At 43.8% G+C, this 20,639-nt stretch overlaps 1 long non-coding RNA gene and 1 other non-coding gene across 2 annotated transcripts; one reads left to right on the forward strand and one right to left on the reverse strand.

Moving 5' to 3' along the window:
* The first annotated feature begins 8,041 nt into the window (after nucleotides 1–8,041).
* LOC132659515 (uncharacterized) lies at nucleotides 8,042–10,119 on the forward strand. The gene is made up of 3 exons (XR_009600053.1): nucleotides 8,042–8,215; nucleotides 8,298–8,465; nucleotides 9,492–10,119. It is a non-coding gene; the product is annotated as an uncharacterized LOC132659515 (long non-coding RNA).
* Nucleotides 10,120–19,645: 9,526 nt separating this feature from the next.
* Nucleotides 19,646–19,718, reverse strand: TRNAR-CCU (transfer RNA arginine (anticodon CCU)). Its single transcript has one exon. It is a non-coding gene; the product is annotated as a tRNA-Arg (tRNA).
* Nucleotides 19,719–20,639: the final 921 nt, after the last annotated feature.

Genomic DNA, 20,639 nt, shown 5'->3' on the forward strand with positions numbered 1-20,639 from the left:
GTTGAAATCCTTCTGCTGAAAGATAAATTTCACACCTCCTAGCCAGTGGCTAGGGATGCAGAATGTCCCTAGGCAGAAGGGATGTCAAACAGCTTGGACGGTACTTCCAAAAATACTGACTTATGGTGGAGGGGGAAAGATTCTTCTCACTGGCCATTATTGAAGTTCCAAAGTTACTCTTTATAAACTTTCATGATGAAGAATAGACCACAGGCTCCTGCTACTAAGCATCAGTGCAATCAATCAGTGATAAGGAAATTATTATTTTAAAATTGATGACATGACAATGTCAGGGTGAAAAAAATACATTTCAAAGTGGGCAAAACAATGGGTTTTAAAGTCATGTGTTTAAAGGTGTGTTTTCATGATCAGCTAAGGGTTTGTTTTTAAAATGATTGTCAGGTTAGAAGACATTTGCTAATTGATGGTCTGCACAGAAACGAAGTTAGATGTTATACCAAATTAGAGACTCCAAATTAGAGACCTACTAATCCATTTAAGAGCTTCCCTGGTGGCTCAGATGGTAAAGAAGGCCCTGCCAATGCAAGACATGCATGTTTGATCCCTATTTTGGGAAGATCCCCTGGAGAAGTGAATAGCAACCCACTCTGGTATTCTTGCCTGGAGAATTCCATAGATTGCACATCAACAAAAAGCCCTCTAGCGGTGAACACTTCTTGGTCTGATTTCTAGTGATTTTTCTTCTTCAACATGATGAAGTTGGCTTTAGTCAGTGGGATTGGTAGGAAACCAAGTTGTCTGGACGCCTTGTCAGTCACACTAACTGGTGATTGCACACAAATGGCACAAGAGTAAACTGTAGCAGCAGTCACTCATTTTAAAAATACATAGTAAAAAAATATATATATATATAGTAGCTTTCCCCCAAAGTATATTTAATAAATTTATTTTCATCATTAAAAAATAAATATGCAGAAAGTACCTAAATAATTTATTCGATTCTGCCTCCTAGCCTGTAAAATCTAAAATTTACTGAAAACTGTTGTACCAATGAGAACAGTTGCTCAAAGACTTGAAAACATTCGCAGAGAGATCAATAATTGAAAAACAAGGCAAACGATTTTGAGTGGTCTTCCCAGAACTGATGGACCTACAGGTATTATTGATACTGTTCAATTGTTGCTGTTTATTCAGGAAGCCAGAGCAAAGTTTGTAGTTACTGAAGAAGTAGGCTTCATGAGTATCTGCATGGAACAGCTAGAGGTAAGAATATTTCAAAGTTGAGAAAACACTCACTCAGCATAACCTGAAGTAGAATCTGCTAATATGTGTTACATCTGATGGTGGGAAAAATATCTGTGGAACAGGGAAAGCCTTTGATGAACAAATTTACAAAACTAGTGAAAAGATATTTCAAGTCCATGGTTATTCATCCTATTATTCATCGGCAGGTACTTTGTGGAAAATATTTGAATCCATCATGTTTCAGTGATCAACAGTGTCAACAGTGAACTCAGTTTATTCTCATGGACTTAAAAACCATCAGTTCTGCGAATTTTCTTCAGAAATAGAAGCTGAATATACTGACTTGCCCTACCGCACAGCAGTTTGCAATTTTTTCAAGATTGGAGCTGAGATTAACATTTTTCTCTCTGAAACTGTCCTCAACTACTTTGCTTCCCTAGTGGCTCAGCTGGTAAAGAATCCCCTGCAATGCAGGAGGCCCTGGTTCGATTTCTGGGTCGGGAAGATCCCCTGGAAAAGGGATACCCTACCCACTCCAGTATTCTTGCCTGGAGAATCCCCATGGACAGAGGAGCCTGGCAGGCTATAGTCCATGGGGTCAGACATGACTGAGAGACTTATGTTGTTGTTACAACTTAGAATCTCTTGAAAAAACAATGCCATCGTAAAGAGATTTTGCTTTTTCCTGGGAGACAATGGGGCTTCCCAGGTGGCAATAGTGGTAAAGAATCCACTTGCCAATGCAGGAGACATAAGAGACACAGATTCAATCCCTGGGTTGGGAAGATCCACTGGAGAAGGAAACGGCAACCTCTCCAGCATGCTTGGCGCTTCCCAGGTGGCTCAGTGGCAGAGCACCCACCTGCCAGTGCAAGAGATGCAGGTTTGATCTCTGGGTCAGGAAGATCCCCTGGAGTAGGAAATGGCATCCCATTCCAGTACTCTTACCCAGAAAATTCCATGAGCAGAGGAGCCTGGCGGGCTACAGAGTCAGACACGACTGAGCAACTAAGCACACACAGCAGACAATGGGAAGTCAGAGCAGATTTCTGGTTTGGGAGGAACTTTATAGCAGGTGTTTGATTAGAAGGACCAACATTTAGATTAAGCAAAAATGAAACCATACTATGTATCATGCCTTTGGCAAGCATTTGCAAAGTACCATTTTAGCATACATTATCTCATTTAATTCCCACAAAGTCCTATGAAATATATTGATTTTTCCCCATTATACCAAGGAAGAAACTGAGGCCCAGAGAAGATAACTGACTTGCCTGGCCTCCCTTGCCAGGCCATCTCACTCCAAATGCTCTTTAGAGGGGTTTCCTGGCAGAGCTAGTTATGGGGAAGGTGATACTTGGATGGATAGTGGAAGGGTCGGGGTGGGGAACCAGAGACAGGGAGTGCAGCTGGGAGGCTATCGCAGGAGGCGGGGCAGGAGACTAGGGGTGTCTGATGGAGGGACCATGGGCAGGGATCATGGAATGCTGGAAATGGCATTGAAACACCAGGGAGCCCCAAACTCTGGGGGCTGGTAAAGAGGAGTTCTGGGTTACCCAAAAGCCCTTTGGTAACTTGCATGTTGGATGGTGAAATGGGTCTTGACCTGGAATTGAACATACACCTTATACAGTTAGAGTGAGGTTAAATCAAGTGACTTCAGAAAACACAGTGTCCTACAAGGACACTTATTGATTCCCAAGGACATTTATTATTTATTGATTCCCTTCTACAAGGAGAAGAGACTCAATAAATGGTATCTCCCTCTTTGCCTAGAACACCCATTCACCCATTAATGAGCACCTTGAACTACTTTATTCCTTCACTCACATCTTCATTTAGCAAAATATATTGTCTCCTATGTGCCAGTCGCTGTACTAGGTTCCAGGGCTGTACCAGTAAACCAGACAGATTTTATACATATAAATATACATTATATATGTAATATATTTATATATAATGCATATACATTACACATAACATTTGTATATAATGTATATATAAATATATGGTTTAGATATGTAGAGGCAAAATTGATTTTCTAACCCTTTCACTTGGTGTATCTTTCTAAGAAAGATTTGTTCTCTTCCGAGTCTTCACCTTAAGAGGCAATGCCCTTGTTTTAACCAAGAGGCAACTTGTAGTGATTAAAAGCATGGAGTCTTGGGCTTTCCTGGTGGCCCAGAGGTTAAGAATCCACCTTGCAATGCAGGGGACGCAGGTTCAATACCTAGTCCAGGAAGATCCCACATCCTAGCAGGGAGGCAACTCAGCCCATGTATCACAATTACTGAGCCTGTGCTCCAGAGCCTTCAAGCCCCAACTACTGAGCCTGCGTACTGCGACTACTGAAGACCCAGGTGCCTAGAGCCTGTGCTCAACCCAAGAGAAGCCCCCTGCTCACTGCAACTAGAGAAAGCCCGCACACAGCAGCAGAGACCAGCGCAGCCAAAAATAAATTAAAAAAAATTTTTTTTTAAGCATGGAGTCTTGTGTCAGACTGCCTAGGTTCAAATCCAAATTTCACCCCTTACTAGCTGTGCAATCTGGGTAAGTTCTTAGTGACTCTGGGCCTCGGGTGCATTGTCTGTGTAACAGCGTAGTTTTACCTACTCGATAGGCCTGCTGGGCGCCTGGAACAGTGCAGGAAGCATTGTTTCTCGAAAGCATCTATGGAACGCTGTATTTGGAGGCAGTTTGTAACATAAACACAGGAAGACTGTCTCATTCTTTGTCATATCCTTCTTTTCTTATCCCAAATGGCCCTATGAAACCTGATGGCCCTTCGACACAACACACTTGGTTTTTCCTTTATTTTTTTCCTCCATACTGAGCCGTTTGTGGGATCCTGGCTCCCGACCAGGAGTTGGGTCTCTGCAGTGAAAACACTGAGTCCTAATCACCGGTTTCTCAAGGAATGCCTCAGTCCACCTGGTTCTGAACGACTGTCGGCTCTTCCCCACATTCTAGCACTCACAAAGATAACGGGTTGCTGGCATTTAGTGTGTCTAGCAGCGTGGCTGTAGGTTGGGTGGCTGTGCCGGGATGCATTGTGAGGCTGACTATGCAGCCCCACCTCACCAGGTGGCTGATTTGTAGGGACTGAGAATTCATCTTGGCCTGCAGGTTTCCATATGCTCATTTTAAAATGAGATAATATCATAACTATGCGTAAATGTAGACTCCTGCTAAGGCAGTCATGTGTCAAGGCATGGCTTGGCATTGGAACAATACTGACTCCATGACAGATCCATCCCAAGCCAGGTGGGGGGTGACTTGCCATTTTGAGGACTGACTCCTGCCACAGATGAAGGAGAGACTCTTCATGACCAGCTTATCTCCTCCTTATACTGGGTAGATCCTCCGTTAGGCTTCCAGTCCGGACCATGCCATCCCCTGCAATTTCTATGGCCAAAAAAAAAAGAAAGAAAGAAAGAAAGAAAGAAACCTGCACTGCACTCCTGCCCAACTTTCTCTCTAGAGTCTGATTTTGGTTTCAACTCGGCAGCTCCAATTCTTGCCTATTAATCCCCCCTAGCACAGACTGCTGGTTCGGAGCAGTCCCAAGTTCTAATCACTTTTTTTTCCCCAGGCACCATAATTTTCCCAACTGTGTATCCAACCGGCTATTATTATTATTATTTCAGCCTCGCTGTGCAGAATTTTAGTTCCCTGACCAGGGATAGAACCTGCACGCCCTGCAATGGAAGCTCAGAGTCCTAACCACTGGACCGCCAGGGAAGTCCCCAGCCAACTCTTTAGCAAGCCAACAAGCATGGACACAACATCGGCATGACTGGGCCCGGTGTGATGGGGATCACCAAGCTCTTCTCAGAGGCAGACACACAGCTGAGGGCAGGCTTCAGGAAGGCTTGGAATACAAACTGCTGCCTGAGACCAGCGTGCCAAGGAAACAGGAAAAGAGATTATACACCTATATGCCCATCACCCTGGCACCTCAGAAACCCCGTGGGGGCCCAATGGTTCCTCCTACCATCCCCCTACCGAAAGCAACCACTTCCCTGAATTTTATGTTAGCTATTCTTTTGCTTTTCTTTAGAAATTTACTACTTATGTATGATCTCTAATCAATGTATCTCGAGATCACTGGGCCACCAGAGAAGCCCCATATATATAGACATAAACATACATATATATTCTTTATAGGTTATTACAAGATATTGAATATAGTTCCCTATGCTCTACAGTTGGAGAAGGCAATGGCACCCCACTCCAGTACTCTTGCCTGGAGAGTCCCGTGGACGGAGGAGCCTGGTAGGCTGCAGGCAATGGGGTCGCTAAGAGTCAGCCCGGACTGAGCGACTTCACTTTCACTTTTCATTTTCATGCACTGGAGAAGGAAATGGCAACCCACTCCAGTGTTCTTGCCTGGAGAATCCCAGGGACGGGGGAGCCTGGTGGGCTGCCGTCTATGGGGTCGCACAGAGTCGGACACGACTGAAGCGACTTAGCAGCGGCAGCAGCAGCATGCTCTACAGTAGGCTCTTTTTGTTTGTTTTATATATACTAGTGTGGATCTGTTAATCCCAGACTCCTAGTTTATCCCTCCCTACCAAGGACTCTTTATTTTTTTAAGGGTGTCTTATTTTAGTTTCATGGATAAAATGTTTTCTCAAAAGTCTTTGAGGGTATTAATGATAGTTCATTTATGAAGCATTCTTCTCACTGCTTTGTAATGAATTCAGAATTGATTGAAATATATAACAGTGGTTGAGTTAATGTCATTAATCTATAGAATATGATAGTATAATGATTATATTTGTAGAAAAGACTAATAACAGAGGACTATCATGATACATCTTAGAGCAAAAAGAGCAAGTTAAACAGTACCACAGTATTATATATTCTTTTCCCCATACTTTATATATTATTATAAAAATTTTTATTGTGAAAAACACCAAAAGTTGAAAGAATTTTACGATGAACACTACTTCAATTCTAACACTAACATTTTAGTATACTTGCTTCATTGTTTTTCTATCCATCTGTGCAACCCTCTATCCATCCATCAGTCTACCTCATTTTTCGATGCATTTCAAAGTAAATTACACACGCCAGTATTGTTGTCATTGTTCGGTCACTAAATCAGGTCCAACTCTGTGCAACCCCATGGACTGCAGCATGCCAGGCTCCTCTGTCCTTCACCGTCTCCCGGAGTTTGCTCAGATTCATGTCCATTGAGTCAGTGATGCCATCTGACCATCTCATCCTCTGCTGCCCCCTTCTCCACACCAGTATACTCTCCCCTAAATACTTTAGCATGAATATCATTAACCATATTTCAATATTTACTTCCAGTGCTTATTCATCTAAAATAAAATTTACATATAATGAAATACATAAACCTTAAAAATGTAAAATTTTCAGACTTTAGACAAACTAACATATCTGTGTCAAGTCAAATGCCTACCAAGGTGTAAACATTATACATTACACCAGAAAGTACCCTCATACCCTTCTTATTCAATGTCTGTCCCCAGGGGGAATCATTGCTTTGATTTTTTTCTACCTTAGGTTGTTTTGCCTGTTATTTCAGTTTTAAAAAAAGAAGAGAAAAAGAAAATTATGCAATAGGCATGTTGTTTTACCATATGGCTGGCATGTGCCAGCACTTATTCTAAGTGCTTTAGAAAGAGGAACTCACCTACCCATATCCACACTTGGAGCAAGGTAGTATTATTTTCTCCATTTTACAGCTAAAGAAACCGAGATGTAAAGTAGCCAAATAGCTTAATCAATGCCTCATTACTGAGGAGCAGGGCTTGGGCCCCACAGTCTGCACTGTTAACCACACATCAGCCTCTGTGCGAACATCTTTCAGACCTACATCAACTTCAAAATGCTGACAGCGGTTCTCTTGGGTAGTAGGGTTGCGGGTGGCTTTTGTTTCCTTCCTTTTGCTTACCTGTATTTTCTAAGCCCTGAATAATCTTTGGAGGGACTGATGCTGAAGTGGAAGCTCCAATATTTTGGTCAACTGATGCGAACTCACTGGAAAAGACCCTAATACTGGGAAAGATTGAGGGCAGGAGAAGAGGGTGTCAGAGGATGAGATGGCTAGATGGCATCACTGATGCAACGGACATGAACTTGGGCAAACTCCAGGACAGAGTGAGGGTCAGGGAGGTTTGGCGTGCTACAGTCCATGGCGTTACTGAATCAGAATCAGTGTCACTGAATAAGAATCAGAAATGACTGGGCAACTGAACAACAACATTTTCTAAGATTTCTTCAATGAACATATATTACATGAAACAGACTAGTGAAGAAATTACTGAGAAGTTACTGTAATCCCAAGACACAGATGCCTTTGAAGAGAACAAAAGCTTTTACATCATTTAAATAGGAAAGAAAAAAACTATGAATTTATAGTTTAAAATTGTATACCTGTTTACACTGAATTTCCAATTAAGGGACTTTGTTATTTTTCCTTGAGGGCTGCAACATATACATACATATAAATATTTGTTTTTAAATAAAAGTAATCCTTGATGTGTTAAAAAAATAAAATATTCTCAACATGTCCCAACACTACTCTTTTCTAAGTCATGACACCCCCTCACCTGATCTCTCTTCACACTCACAGCCAAACCCTTGAATATCGACAGGCTGAAGTATGGTCACTTTCTGCACCAGTGTGTCTTTCCAACGTTCACTTATTTGATCATTTCAACCAAAGAACAAGCAGACATCTGGTGTCACATAAGAACTACGTCTATTGTTGACATGTGAACGCGGGTGGGCCAGAGACAGGAAGTGACTCATTCAGCAAGGTTTCTGAGTTTGCTCTTCTTGAAATTAAGCGTAGAGTTTCAATAGATGTGCTCAGCGTCTTGGAATCAGTAGAGTCTGCTTATATTTCTGAAATCTCCATTTAATCGTCAGCATCTATTTGCTGTCCTCCCAGCAGTGCAAGCGCTACATCTGAGAGGAGAGAGCCTGGTGTTCAGTGTGCGACGAGATGCCGTTCAGACTGATGAAGCAGGAGGTGCGTTCCATGCAGCTCCTCTATTAATGATTATTCTCTTAATGATTATAATCATTCTATTAGTGATTCTCCCCCTTCTCAGGGCATTCCTGGCTGATTGGAAACAAGGCTGCAAATTGTGACTTTCCCGCCATGTTCAGCAGCATCAGCAACGTACAAGCCTGTCCACACAGGCTTTGACTGCACAGCAAGCTTCGAAAAATGTTTCTCACCAGAGCAAGCTAACTCTTCCAGCTCATGATAACAAGAGGTTAGTTCGATGAAAACCTTGCAGCTGTTGAAAAAATTGATTTTTTTGAAATCTCTGGTTGAGAAAAAATGTTTTTTACTGTATCATGATTATTTTTCCTTGGCTTCCTTGGTGTACCACCCATAGCCCAAACCAAGTATTTTATTTAAGATCCAAATGTTTATTTAGACACCTCCCTGGTTTCACTGATTAAGACTCCTTGCTTCCAATGCAGGAGGCCTGGGCTCAATCCCTGGTCAGGGAGCTATGCCCCACAAGCCATATCTAAGATCCAGCGCAGCCAAATAAATTAGTAAATAAATTTAAAAATAAATGTTTATTTGCTTATCCAATTCTTAGCCATAGACTCAATTTCTACATCATCCTGGTCAGGATTCTGTGTGGATCCTAGGCATGTTTCCTGTAAATTATCCCCAACTTCCAAAAAGCCTATAAAAACACAAAGATACCTATCCAAACAATCTCCTATTCTTCATAGCTGGAACACTCGGGATAATGAATAAATGTCATTCATTTATTCCATTCATTCATTCCAAGACACAGCTGTTGCAAAACCAGCATAGAACTAAGCTTAATTTTAGTCTTTGCCCTCAAGAGTCCCAGAATTTCATTAGTGACACCAACAACTTAGTGGGTCTTCTCTAGGTGTCCACCTGCCAATGAAGGAGACGCAAGAGATTCAGGTTTGATCCTTGGGTAGGGAAGATCCCCTGGAGAAGGAAATAGCAACCCACTCAAGTATTATTGCCTGGAAAATTCCATGGACAGAGGAGCCTGGCGGACTGCCGTCCGTGGAGTCACAGAGTCTGACACGACGGAGCACACAGACACACTGCTGCTGCTGCTGCTGCTGCTAAGTCACTTCAGTCGTGTCCGACTCTGTGCGACCCCAGAGACAGCAGCCCACCAGGCTCCCCATCCCTGGGATTCTCCAGGCAAGAACACTGGAGTGAGTTGCCATTTCCTTTTCCAATGCATGAAAGTGAAAAGTGAAAGTGAAATTGCTCAATTGTGTCCGACTCCTAGTGACCCCATGGACTGCAGCCCACCAGGCTCCTCCGTCCACGGGATTTTCCTGGCAAGAGCACTGGAGTGGGGTGCCATTGCCTTCTCCAATGCGTGAAAATGAAGTCGCTCAGTCTATACGACTCCTAGCGACTCCATGGACTGCAGCCCACCAGGCTCCTCCGTCCACGGGATTTTCCAGGCAAGAGTACTGGAGTGGGGTGCCATTCACACACACGCACACGACTAAGCAAGGTGCAGCTTTCTGTGGTAAGTACCATGTTTTGCAATGTGAATTTGGATGACAGATACCAACACCCAGGACGGGTGGGTGGCTACTCCCTGAGCAAGGCGCTCTACATATATGGGGTTATTTAATCCTCAGGTTGTAGCCACGCGTTCCAGGAAACAAACTCACTCAGAAGGACAGCGCAGATAGTGGAGTACAGTCTGTTACGCCAGCGCGCCCAAGGCAGAGTCTCCTCTTAGCCCAGGACCCCGACCAGTTTTTATGAAAACCTTACATACCCTAAGCGTACGTGCCCAAACCCACCTCCCCAAATTCCCTGAAACTAGTCTGAGCAAAGGAAAAAGAAAAATACAATCAAAGTTAACCTGTGATTCATATGTCTTAAGCCTAGGTAGTTAACACTGGACAATTATCAATAGGCTTGTGGTCATACCCCAATAAGCATAATAGGATGTATGATTCTATTTGGTTACACAGATAATTAGGGTATTCTTTGAGGCGATAGAGAGCCCTGGGGCTCTTCCTTGCGGGGGCCTGGTTTTCCAGTTGGTATGTTGTTTCCGTAGTTACTGGGCATATAGCTCAAAGTCCAGAGTCTGGCCCAAGATGGAGTCCTGCTTCCAAGATAGAGCCTGTTCTGTTTCCTCCTTTACTCACACTAACCTTAAGAGAAAAGGAGTTTTATCATCGTGTTTATCAGATGAGGAAGCTGGGGCTCTGGGAGGGTTGGAACTTTTTAGGCCTCAGACAACAGGCAGCAAGACAGGGCTCTGAGTCTTGGTTCTGTTCCTTTTCTCCTGCCGCACCAATCTGCGTCCATGGGCGAAGAACGGATCATGCCAAGTGTCAGGCAGTCAGTCCTGTCTGACTTTTTGAGACCCTTTAGGCTGTAGCCCACCAGGCTCCTCTGTCCACAGAATTCTCCAGGCAAGAATACTGGGCTGGGGGTGATGGGTGGGGTGGGGCTGGGGTGGGCTGGAGTTCCAGGAAAGTGCCAACATTCCCCTTGCAACAGTACTCTGCTCATAAGTGCAACTCTGGGAACTACTGTCTAAGACGTTCATTTACAGGCTCTACACCTTGGGGTGGGGAGGATGGGGGTTGGGGTTGCGAGCTTCTCTCAACCACACGCCCCAGGCACTGTGTGCCCCTATACTCTCCCGAGGTGACCTCAAAGTACTGATGGGCAGACTCCGCGGAGAGAGTGTAGAGGTGGAGGGATGGCTCCTGGGAGAGTGCAGGAGCCACAGTTGGCAGTGAAGGGCTGAAGGGAGAGTGCTCATGGAGCCCCAACACTGACCCGGAGGAGGAAGCCCCTTCCTGAGTCTCCGGAACCAAGCAGACAAATCAAGCCCAGGGTTACACGGGCCAATGTGGGTGCACTTGTTTCTCTCAGTTCAGTTCAGTCCCTCAGTCATGTCCGACTCTTCATGACCCCATGGACTGCAGCACACCAGGCCTCCCTGTCCATCACCAACTCCCGGAGTTTACTCAAACTCAAGTCCATCCAGTCGGTGATGCCATCTAACCATCTCATCCTCTGTCATCCCCTTCTGCTCCCGCCTTCAGTCTTTCCCAGCATCACGGTCTTTTCCAATGAGTCAGTTCTTCTCACGAGGTGGCCAAAGTATTGGAGTTTCAGCTTCAGCATCACTCCTTCCAATGAACATCCAGGACTAATCTCCTTTAGGATGGACTGGTTGGAACTCCTTGCAGTCCAAGGGACTCTCAAGAGCCTTCTCCAACACCACAGTTCAAAAGCATCAATTCTTTGGCGCTCAGCTTTCTTTACAGTCCAGCTATCACATCCATACACAACTACTGGAAAAACCATAGCTTTGACTAGACAGACCTTTGTTGGTAAAGTATTGTCTCTCTGCTTTTTAATATGTTGTCTAGGTTGGTCATAACTTTTCTTTCAAGGAGCAAGCATCTTTTAATTTCATGGCTGCAGTCACCACCTGCAGTAATTTTAGAGCCCCACAAAATAAAGGCTGTCACTGTTTCCACTGTTTCCCCATCTAGAAAATTCATTTTGAACGCCATCCAACCAAGACACACCACCCCATTTAATATTTTATGATTTATTTTCCATGTTAATATAGATTTACATTCTATTTTTCATATATACAGTATTTTTCTATGTTTTTAATAGGCATATTGTGTGATGATCAAAGCATAAGACTTATGTAGTGAATTAATTTTGGTAAACAATATTTCAGATACATGGGTTCATGACAAGACCTTTTTACAAAAACTTTATCATTTAAAAAAATCTTCACAGATCTGTGGCTGAGCTTATCCCAATGATCATAATTATCTTTTCATGCATAATCTGCCGTTCACTCAGCTGTGGGAGTCTTTGTGCGGCCTCTTGGCACTTTCCCTAACGTCATCTGAGACAGTCTACTGATGGCTCCCTCACTTTTAAAGATCAGCAAGATGTTCTAGGCTTGCCCCCACCGTTTTGGATATCCTGACAAATTGTGCTGTCACCCTCCAAAGAATTCTGACTCTTTAGAGAAGAACAGCAGCACACTGGGCTTCCCTGGTGGCTCAGCGGTAAAGAATCTGCCTGCAATGTACGAGATCCAGGTTTGATCCCTGGGTCAGGAAGATCCCCTGGAGGAGTGCATGGCAACCCACTCCAGTATTCTTGCCTAGAGAATCCTATGGACAGAGGACCCTGGCAGTCTGCAGACCACAGGACACAACTGAAATGACTAAGCAGCAGCAGCAGGACGGTGAACCCAAAGCTGGTCTTAAACATATGGATTCAGGGACTTCCTTGGTGGTCCAGTAGTTAAGTCTCTGTGTTTCCGATCTAGGGGCTGTGGGTTCAATTCCTGGTCAGGGAACTAAAATCCCACATACTGCATAGCACAGCAAAAAAAAAAAAAAAAATCGTGGATTCAAACGTGTTTGTGTAACAGAGTAACTGGGCTTGTTGCCCACTGCACACGAAAGCCCAAATATCATATTGGGCAATTTTTTTTTGCTGAAAGAAAAAGGCTTTATTGCAGGGCAGCCAAGCAGGGAGTGAAATCAGTCCATCCTAAAGGAAGTCAACCTTGAATATTCATTGGAAGGACTGATGCTGAAGCTGAAGCTCCAGTACTTTGGACACCTGATGGGAAGAGCCAACTCACTGGGAAAGCCTTTAACGCTGGGAAATATTGAAAGCAAAAGAAGAGTGCAACAGAGGATGAGACGATTAGATAGCATCATCAACTCAGTGGACATGAGTTTCAGCAAACCCTGGGAGGTAGTGAAGGACAGGGAAGCATGGCATTCTGTAGTCCACGGGGTTGCAAAGTGTTGAACACGCTTAGTGACTGAACAACAACAAGCAGGGAGATAGGAGGCAAAGTTCAGATCTGTCTCTCCCATGCCTTGTGACTGGGATGTTTATTCTGAAAGTGGCAACTTATAAATGGAGGGGGCTGGGAAATGACTGGTGGAAAGTATGTTTAACTTTCTACGTAAATTTCAAGAGTTCTCTACGGGGACATCCTGGTGGTCCAGTGGTTAAGACTTCACCTTCCAATGCAGGGGGTACGGCTGGATCCCTGGTCAGGGAGCTCAGATCCCACGCGCCTCATAGCCAAAAAGCCAAAACATAAAAAACAGAAACAATATTGTAATAAATTCAATACAGACTTTTAAAATGGTCCATATAAAAAAATCTTTAAAGAACAGTTCTCTATGCAGGTCCTTTAAGCCTCTTCACAGATTGCATATGCAGCTTGCAGGGAGCACCTCCTGCATAACACACGGTGGATTTTTGGCCTGTGACCCCCCAAGTTCACTAGCAGTCATTCTAGGCCCTCAGCTCATCTGCACGGTGCTGTCAGGAGGAGCTGTCAGCAAGCTGTTTGCTTAGCTTTCTCTGTGCGCTGTCACTTCAGTCGCGTCCAACTCTTTGTGACCCTACGGACCGTAGCCCCCCCGGGCAACTCTGTCCATGGGATTGTCGAGGCAAGGATACTGGAGTGGGTGGCCATGCCCTTCTCCAGGGGATCTTCCCAACCCAGGTATCGAACCCAGATCTCTTACACTACCTGAGTTGGCAGGTGGGTTCTTTGCCACTAGCGCCACCTGGGAAGCTGGTACTCTGCAAAACAAGCTTGGTGCTCCTGGTGCATCATCTTGTTTCTATCTTGTTGCCACCTTCAGCTACAGGGTGTAGAGTGTGGTTTCATTCGCCTGTATGTGGCTGAGGTGGCGGGTTGCAGTGCAAATTCACAGACCGGCTCTTGTTTGGGACAAACTTGGGTGCCTTTGGCAGTGACGTGCGTCTTCTCTGTCTGCCCCTGCCCACCCTCTCTCACCTTTCTCTCCCAGCTCTGTGCCCTGGGGAACTGGCCCTGAAGGATTAAATCAGAGACTCGCCTGTCCACTGGCTTCCAACTGGTTTTGGCCAGTAGGAAACATCAGTCAGAAATCAGTCTTGAGAGAACTCAGCTCTTTTCCTATGGGGTCCCAGAGGTACAGTTTCATCCTCTCAACTGAAGGCCACATTTATTTTTTTTTAAATCAGATTTTCTCCAAGTAACTACTCTTCTCAAGCTCTAGTAACAAATCACTGCACCCTCCTAACCCTTACCCAGAGCTGGGCTGGCTCCAGGAACAATAGCCATCCCTTGCACGCATGCATGCTAAGTCACTTTAGTCGTCCATGACTGTGTTCAACACTATGGACTGTGGCCTGCCAGGCTCTTCTGTTCATGGGATTCTCCAGGCAAGAATACTTGAGCGTGTTGCCATGCCCTCCTCCAGGCGATCTTCCCGACCCAGGCATCGACTCCAAGTCTCTTAGGTTTCCGGTATTGGCAGGCAGGTTCTTTACCACTAGCACCACCTGGGAAGCCCATTATCACGTGCAGCTTTCCCCAAATCCCCACCCTTTTTGTTCCTTTCTTAAATTCTTCTCAATTACCCAGCATGAGGATACCATCAAATCCCTCTGGGAACCCTGACACCACAGCTTCAGGACTTACTTTTTAAAAGAACAACTGATGTTTTAAAACTTCTCTATATTTTCCAAGCTTTTCAAAATTATCATGGTTTGCACTTATGAGTTGTTAAAATATTATCCAGAAACATCATACACATTCTTTTTTGAGGGTCATCTTGAGCAACTGGTGTTCCGAAGGGCACATTTTTGGAAATATTAGCACAAATCACTTCTAGAAGTTACTCCCAAAATCCCTAACATTTATCTCTGGGTCAGGGGGTGTGAGGGCAGCTTCTTTATTCTATTCCTTCTATATATATTTACAATGAGCATGTGTTATTTTTACAAAAAGATAAAAACTTGAAAAATTTCTAGGGAAATGTGTATATTTTGAAGCTTAAAAGCGAAAGTGAGTTAACTTTTTCTGTAAATGACCAGGTGGTAAATGTTTTAGTGTTGCTCGCCAAGAGGCAAAATGGAGAATATTATCTAAGTGCTTACATAATCAGAGAGAAAATAAATTTCCATGAAATTTTCTATAAAGTTCATAATAAAAATAATCAAGTGCATTGTTTTTGGTAATATGGGCCTACTAATGGAAGAATTATTCCATGATTATACAGTGGAAGTGACAACTAGATTCAAGGGGTTAGATCCGATAGATACCCGAAGAACTATGGATGGAGGTTCGTAACATTGTACAGGAAGCAGTGATCAAGACCATCCCCAAGAAAAAGAAATGCAAAAAGGCAAAATGGTTGTCTGAGGAGGCCTTAAAAATAGCTGAGAAAAGAAGAAAAGCTAAAGGCAAAGGAGAAAAGGAAAGATATGCCCATCTGAATGCAGAGTTCCAAAGAATAGCAAGGAGAAATGAGAAAGCCTTCCTCAGTGATCAGTGCAAAGAAATAAAGGAAAACAATAGAATGGCAAATACTAGAGATCTCTTCAAGAAAATTAGAGATACCAAGGGAACGTTTCATACAAAGATGGGCTCGATGAAGGACAGAAATGGTATGGACCTAACAGAATCAGAAGATATTAAGAAAAGGTGGCAAGAATACACAGAAGAACTATACAAAAAAGATCTTCACGACCCAGATAACCATGATGGTGTAATCACTCACCTAGAGCCAGACATCCTGGAATGTGAAGTCAAGTGGGCCTTAGGAAGCATCACCATGAACAAAGTTAGTGGAGGTGATGGAATTCCAGTTGAGCTATTTCAAATCCTAAAAGATGATGCTGTGAAAGTGCTGCACTCAATATGCCAGCAAATTTAGAAACTTAGCAGTGACCACAGGACTGGAAAGTCAGTTTTCATTTCAATCCCAAAGAAGGGCAATGCCAAAGAATGTTCAAATTACCACTCAATTGCACTCATCTCACATGCTAGCAAAGTAATGCTCAAAATTCTCTGAGAGGACTCAACAGTACATGAACTGTGAACTTCCATATGTTCAAGCTGGATTTAGAAAAAGGCAGAGGAATCGGAGATCAAATTGCCAACATCTGTTGGACCACAGAAAAAGCAAGAGAGTTCCAGAAAAACTCTACTTCTGTTGTGTTGATTACACCAAAGCCTTTGACTGTGTGGATCACAGCAAACTGGAAAATTCTTCAAGAGATGGGAATTCCAGACCACCTTATCTGCTTCCTGAGAAACCTGTATACAGGTCAAGAAGCAACAGTTAGAACTGGACATGGAACAATAGACTGGTTCCAAATCAGGAAAGGAGTACGTCAAGGCTGTATATTGTCACCCTGCTAATTTAACTTGTATGCAGAGTACATCATGCGAGATGCCAAGCTGAATGAAGCATAAGTTGGAATCAAGATTCCCAGGAGAAATAACAATAACTTTAGATATGCAGATAATATCATCCTTATGGCAGAAAGTAAAGAGGAACTAAAGAGCCTCTTGATGAAAGTGAAAGAGGAGTATGAAAAGGCTGGCTTAAAACTCAACATTTATAAAACTAAGATCATGGCATCTTGTCCCACCACTTCATGGGAAATAGATGGGGAAACAATGGAAACAGTGACAGATTTTATTTTCTTGGATTCCAAAATCACTGCAGATGGTGACTGCAGCCATGAAATTAAAAGATACTTGCTCCTTGGAAGAAAAGCTATGACCAACCTAGACAGCATACTAAAAAGCAGAGACATTACTTTGCCGACAAAGGTCCATCTAGTTAAAGCTACGGTTTTTCCAGTAGTCATGTATGGATCTGAGAGCTGGACTATAAAGAAAGCTGAGCACTGAAGAATTGATGTTTTTGAACTGTGGTGTTGGAGAAGACTCTTGAGAATCCCTTGGACTGGAAGGAGATCCAACCAGTCCATCCTAAAGGAAATCAGTCCTGAATATTCATTGGAAGGACTGATGCTGAAGCTGAAACTCCAATACTTTGGCCACCTGATGCGAAGAACTGACTCATTGGAAAAGACCCCGATGCTGGGAAAGATTGAAGGCAGGAGGAGAAGGGGACGACAGAGGAGGAAACAGATAGCACCACTGACTCGATGGACATGAGTGAGCAAGCTCCAGGAGTTGGTGATGGACAGGGAAGACTTGTGTGCTGCAGTCCATGAGGTCGCAAAGAGTCAGACTCGACTGAGCAACTGAACTGAATGGAATAATGGAATTTGAAATAAAAAACATGTCAATGAGCTGGGGCTCAAAGTTAGTGTTCCCTGTCATCCAAATTGATTGCAAATTTCATCTGTAAGTGCTGATCTGTAATGAAATGTTACACGTCGCTTCTTTTCCTGTTGAGGCGTGGTGGACGTGCAGTATCATATGTTTCAGGTGTATGATACAGCGATTCATTCTAAAGGCAACATTTCATTTACAGTTATCGTAAAATATTAGCTATATTCCCTGTGTTGTGCATAGTAATTCTTTGAAAATATTTTTCAACACAGATAAAGATTGTGAATTGATACTAATCCACAATTTATGATTTTAATTGAGCATTTTTATTTTTATATGGAGAAGAAAATGGCAACCCACTCCAGTATTCTTGCCTAGAGAATTCCGTGGACAGAGGAGCCTGGTGGGCTGCTGTCCATGGGGTCACACAGAGTCAGACACGACTGAAGTGACTCAGCAGCAGCAGCAGCAGCATTCTTATATAATTAGATTTATCTCGATATTTGACTTTTAGTATGTCATTACACTGCAGATTAATCACTCATTAGAGTTTACCTGGAAGATCCTCAAGTAAAAGTTAACAACAAAGTTAAATGGATTTTGAAATATGGAACTGTTCTTTCCACTTGCACCAATATCTGGCAAACTGCTGGAACTGCAGTTCAGAAATAATTCAGAAAATACATCTAGTGCAGATTTATGTGGGAATGGACATCCTGCTTCTTGCTTTACCTTTTGACAGCATGGGAAGTGTATTGAGCGGCTTGCTATTACTTGTGATTCAGTTTGTTGAAATGACTTTACCACAGAATAAATTTCACATATGCCATTTTGCCTTGTAATTTTAGGTTGACCTCACTATGAAACAATATCAAGTCTGCAACAAAAACTAATTTCCAAAGCCACTCAGTGTTTGAACCACCCAAATTATGTCTCATTGTTCCATTCCTTACATTTACCCTGCACTCAGCTGAATTCCTCCGTGGCTTAGCAGGTAAAGAATCTGCCTGCAATGCAGGAGACGCAATAGATGCAGGTTTGACCCCTGGGTCAGAAAGATCCCCTGGAGGAGGAAATGGCAACCCACTCCAGTATTCTTGCCTGGGAAATCCCATGGACAAAGCCTGCCGAGCTACAGTCCACAGGGTCACAAAGAATTGGACATAACTGAGCAGGCGCCCACGCAGCTGACTCGAGCTGTTAACACTTGGGACTTGCCTCTGTCTTTCTGCCTCTGTGCTGTTGCTTTCTCTGTGTCTCCCTGAAATCTTTCCCACTCGCTGTCTCTACTGAAATCCTGGTGGGCATTTTTACATCACAACTACAAAGCCTCTGCTGCTGCTGCTGCTAAGTCGCTTCAGTGGTGTCCGACTCTGTGCGACCCCATAGACGGCAGCCCACCAGGCTCCCCGGTCCCTGGGATACAAAGCCTCACTGACTCCTAAATCAGAAGTGAGCGCTGACTGTCCAGCGCCCCCTTGTGGCACTGACTGCACTCTGCTTTTTATTTGCAGTTCCTCAGGTTTACTTTTTCCTGTAAGACTGATTCTCAAGGTTTCTAGTTGTATCTCATTTTTCTCTGTGTACCCACAAATGCTCATGGAGTTTACTGCACATATACATATTTCAGAGGTAACTAAATGAGGTGACAGGTCTTACGGTGCAGAAATACAGGGCCTAGGAGCCTGAGTAACCCTATGTCTGGTTTCGGGCTTAAGAAGTAGTGAATCCTGAAGGTCATCTTTGGAGAGAGGCCACACAATGGGGCCCACACAAACTGAAATAAGGCTAGAGCTGAGCCACTTGCTAACTAACGTCCCCTCAACGGTGTGTGCCTTTCGGAGTGCTTCCAGGTCCTTCAGCTTCCTGGGAATAATTCTGTTTTTAAATTTTTTCAAAAAAATCTTTCTTTTTCAAATAAATTTAAAATTTATTTTGAATTTTTTCAAAACAACTTTCATTCCCTGGTCAGGGAACTAAGATCACACATGGCACATGGTGTGGCCAAAAAAAAAAAAAAAAAAAAAAGTGCACTAATCACCACAGTTGCATTTTAGAATATTTTTATCACAACGAGAAACTGTTTTCCCATTAGCAGTTACCCACCATGCATCCTCTCCTACACCGCACCTATCTCCCTCACTCTATTCCCACCTTATCGACAACCATTCATTTATTGGGTTGGCCAAAAAGTTCGCTCAGGAGCCACCCCATGATCCAATATGTGAGTTTCCAAATGGCTGTCTTAGTTGCGGCATGTGGGATATTTTTTTTTTTTTTTAGTTATGGCATTCAAATTCTTAGTGATCCAGTTCCCTGTCCAGGGATCGAACCTGGGCCCACTGCATCAGGAGGGCAGAGTCTTAGCCATTGGACCACCAGGGAAGGCCCTTGCCTGAATTTTAAGGATGACAAAATGCCACTCACCTAAAGAGACAAGGGAGCTACAAGTCACACAGCTGCTGAGGAGCAGAGCTGTCACAGGATCTGACTGTCTCTTGGAAGGCCTAGTTAGATATACCAACACAGTCAGGGCTGCAAATTCCTTGCCTCCGGGGGCCAGGCAGCTAACACCAAGGAGTGAGGGATTCAGGAGAAAGAAAACAGGTTCTGTGAGAGACGCATGTGCACCTACTAAGGGTGGCAGCTGCTGGATGTGGGTCTCATGTGGCTGGTATTCTGACTCTTTTCTGGTATGAACATGGTATGAACTATCGCAATTTTTAAATAAGGCACCAATATTGGAGTCAAAGTATCTCCATAGGTCCAATTTTGGCCCACCAGATGGCCATTCAGGATAAATTCCTTAAGCCTCCTTTAATTCATTTTTCAAAAGCAAACAGGCAATTCCTGTCTGGGTACAAGCTCCGCACTGCCCTGCACACAGTGGGATGGCATCAGGCCCCGGGGCAAGCTGAGCAGGTCTACGAAACTAAACGTGATAGCAGCACGCTTGAGGCAAGAATTGGAAGGAGCAGGAGACAGTGAAGATAGGCCCAGAAAAATAACCAAGGGGAAAAAAATCTCATCATGGCAAATATCCACCAGGGAAATGGAGAAATGGAGCAGCCTGTGCAGAATGGAGAGAAGGCCACCCTTTGGGAGAGGGTGAAGGCCACGAGCCAGAAAGAAATCACAGATGGGGACAGGCTTGCAGACTTGCCTCTAATTCCCAATGTGCGAGCATGCTGTCATGTCCAACTCTTTGCAACCCTATGGACCGTAGCCTGCCAGGCTCCTCTGTCCATGGGATTCTCCAGGCAAGAACACTGGAGTGGCTTTCCATGCTCTCCTCCAGGGGATCTT

Source organism: Ovis aries, chromosome 3 (genome assembly GCF_016772045.2).
Source record: "Ovis aries strain OAR_USU_Benz2616 breed Rambouillet chromosome 3, ARS-UI_Ramb_v3.0, whole genome shotgun sequence".
In the NCBI taxonomy this organism is placed as follows: domain Eukaryota; kingdom Metazoa; phylum Chordata; class Mammalia; order Artiodactyla; family Bovidae; genus Ovis; species Ovis aries.